The sequence below is a fragment of the Haplochromis burtoni genome, unplaced genomic scaffold, assembly GCF_018398535.1.
Source record: "Haplochromis burtoni strain Fernald_Lab_line unplaced genomic scaffold, NCSU_Asbu1 Contig_1178, whole genome shotgun sequence".
Lineage (NCBI taxonomy): Eukaryota > Metazoa > Chordata > Actinopteri > Cichliformes > Cichlidae > Haplochromis > Haplochromis burtoni.
In genome coordinates, this window is record NW_024583539.1 from 34,720 (window position 1) to 38,277 (window position 3,558).

The 3,558-nt window shown below is 36.8% G+C and overlaps 1 long non-coding RNA gene across 3 annotated transcripts; it reads right to left on the reverse strand.

The window, feature by feature from the left end:
- Positions 1 to 3,417, reverse strand: LOC102294960. 3 transcript variants are annotated; one of them, XR_006053532.1, is made up of 4 exons: positions 3,182 to 3,417; positions 564 to 2,860; positions 311 to 355; positions 1 to 67 (listed from the first exon to the last, which is right to left on the reverse strand). It is a non-coding gene; the product is annotated as an uncharacterized LOC102294960 (long non-coding RNA). The 3 variants fall into 3 exon arrangements; XR_006053533.1 differs by having other exon boundaries at positions 564 to 650; positions 2,282 to 3,417; XR_317814.3 differs by having other exon boundaries at positions 564 to 3,417.
- Positions 3,418 to 3,558: the final 141 nt, after the last annotated feature.

Sequence of the window (3,558 nt, forward strand, 5' to 3'; positions counted from 1 at the left end):
TAAAAGCTGGCTGACTCATATTCAAAAAACTGGGATTTGTTTGGAACAATACGAAGAGAAACTGCATCTGAGAAAAAATGACCAAAAAAACAAAAATGGATTCAGTTTATTAATAAATTAACAAACTCCTGGGTTTTAGTTTTACAATAAAAAACCCAAAATGAAAACTATGATAGCCAATAAAATATGCAATAAAATGTGACTAAACCCAGTAAAGATGGTGATTGACTAAAATGTTCTTTTTTGTGTTTAAATAAATCATATTTTCCACTTATAGCAAAATGATAACAAGTACACAGATATTACCCACCAACTTTCTGATCATGTGCACACTGCAGGATCAGCACAATTATCACTGAAAAGAGAAAAAAATTGTTACCAAAAGATGTCAAACATGCCAACTCTTAGAGTTACAGTTGCTATTCCTTATTACGTTTCTAAGGTGTCACCAAAAGTTTCTGCTACATGAAAGCTTTAAATAACCACAGCCTTTTAACAACATTGCTAACCTTAACAAACTCTTTATAGTTTAATTTTCATGTATAAACTGAGACAGTACTTACACAGTCTGATGCACAGAGCTCTGACCTCCATGATGTCTTGCCGGAGACCAACCAATAGATGCTTCCTGTATGACCTTTGTAAAACAACTATGTAAAGATTGTAAATAGAGAAGCAGAGCTGTTGCTGTAGTAGGTGAAAGAGAACACAGACTGACGTTTTCAAATCTATTTGTAGCTTTTTAACATTCACCTTTGTTATACTTACATTATACCAGTGATGGCTTAGTCAGTCACAGTAATACTAACAGCTTATAACTAAATTTTCATGTAGCACTATAGGAAAGCTCAAGTTGCTTTAAGTCATTGGAATTCCTCACCAATAACAAAGCACTGACTAAATGAATATTTTGCACCGTGTAGTTGTACAGATATTAAACTGGTGTGACACCAGAGTCAACAACAGAGCTGTGTTCTCACAGTCTGACACAAAGACAAACACTGAACTCAGTGATGTTTTGCATCAGACACAAAAACAGACTGGAAACAACTCTAAATATTTCCAATCTGCTGTTATATGGGTTAAACCTCAGTAATTCCATTTATAACCAGAAAGTCACACTAGCGCTGCCTTCAACACAACATGTAGTCATTTCACATTCACTTTTTTATTCTGGATTCATAGCACTGAACTAAATCAGTTGTGATCTACAGTGTTGCCAGAGTTACCAGAGTTATATTTACATGTGCATACGGGTTTATGCCTCCGACATTCTCCTAAAGAGTAGGTGTTAATATTCAGAGCAAAGCTCTATTATGGCTACGTTTACATTTGACCCCATTGTTTCAGCACTAATATTAGCCCACTGAAAATATCCTAACATTAGCAGAGACACTTTAATGATGCTATGATGTTATCATCAGTTTTAAAAGGTAAATATGACTGGACTGCTTTAAGGATTTCTGTGAGAGATGATAAGGGTTTTGTACATGAGACACAGTGATCTGGATGGTGCCTTTATGAGGGGTATGTTGCCAGTATTTTAAAAGAAAGATGAATATGACATGAGCTTGTTTACAGCTTGACTGCAGAACTTGCATCTAAGGGGGTTTCCATTTCTACTTAGCGCCATGCGTCACCTAGTGACCTTTGAGTAATATCAAAGGAATCAGTAAATAAAGACAGAATAAAGATATGATAAAAATATTATTTGACTCATGAATTGAATTTTGAATCCCCACTTATGTTATTTATCAGTTACAATGATCTTTGAGCCTCAGTCTCTCTCTCTCTCTCTCTCTCTCAATCAATAGCATCATTCTAGCTTTGGATTAGCACCATGGGGAAGGTCATAGGACGAGTCACTTTATTATCATGCCTAAAGCTGAATATTTATATTTCTAAAAGAAAGTCAAATATCAAGTACATACGCTTGAAACAAACAAGAAAAACACATTAACCACTGCACCTGACTTATTTCAGTGGACCAGCTTCTAGATATATTACATACCCATTAGAGTATAAGCACATATTTTCAACATGTAGGTCATAACAGTGTACAAATACCTTCAGAAAATCACAAATTACTCGGTATGACTTCATCTTCTGGGCCTTGTGTTCAGCATCATAAACAACAATCAAAGACAACAGTGCTTAAACTGAAGGTCCTGGCAGTCCTAAATATTCTGTTCTCTTTTCTTCTTCCTCATTTGAGCACCTCTTTTTTAGCTTAATTTTAAAAAGTATAAAATAACAACAAAATAATTAAAAAGGCCATTACCTCACAGAGTGACTGTCAAGTGTTTTGGGGTCATCTTGCACAAATGATTTGGGAGGCTCATTTCTATTGAGTTGCCTTCCTGGTCTCCCCCCGTTTCCCACACCTTCAACTAATAATTCATCACGTAAATATTTAAGGAATAGTGGTTGATGTGATTCTCTGCGAGACCGTGGTGGTATCTCCTAGAAATGGACTGACCCAATTGCTATCAGTCTGATCCTGACCTAAGTTACTGGATCGGATATCAGGGAGAAATAAAAATGTGATCCAATCGATTAAATATCACAAAACCACCTCTGAACATCTCTGAGCAAGCTATCCCAGAGAATTAAAGCAAGTGTGTAAGTTCATCTCTGAATGGTTGTAAAGCATTCCCACGATATGCTTAACAACCAACACTGAACTGGACATGTGTGTGCTTAATAGACTGGCAAATTACAGCAGGATTTTCCTATCCTCGGTCAGACGGCACAGGTGACTTATATGATGAAAAAGAGGGTCCACAGCAATGATAATTAGGGTTCCTTTAATCCAAACATCTCCAGAAATGAATTCGTGTGAGTATATGTATGTGTGGTTCTGTAAAAATAACAGAAATTACAATTAGCAGACAATTAAAGTCAACCAAACTGGTCTAAATAATACAGAAAGGGTTGAACAGAAATGATTAAACACCACCCCCTGGTGGACACAAATGGGCTGCTGCACAGGGATATACTCCATCTTTACTTTGGGCAGCTCAGTTCACAAGGGTAGCGCCATTTTGGTCAAATCAGCGTGAATATACATTGTCTCGTGGCTACACGAACAGCTGGAAAACTCTACTAAGCATCACCCAATGTACATAGCTAAGTATATGATAAGTTACAACCATAGAACAAACAAATACAAGGCACTTACTTATCATTCACGCACACGCACTACACATGTTCAGTACAACAGCCCAGCTCCACCAGCGCTATCACGGTGAACCAGCGCAAACACAAACAAAGGATGGGAGGAATGTACCATCTTAGCAGTGGTTAGAGGGGGTCCGTGGAACAGTCTATATACACAAATCACAGGGGTTTTATACACTTGGACTTAGTGTTGGGAAGGTTACTTTTAAAAGGTATTCCATTACAGAATACAGAATACATGCCCCAAAATGTATTCTCTAACGTATTGCGTTACGTTACTCAATGACACTAACGTATTCTGAATACTTTGGATTAATTAATATATTATCATGCTTTTTACAACAACGTGAATGCACTATTGCTGTGTGATTTATTACT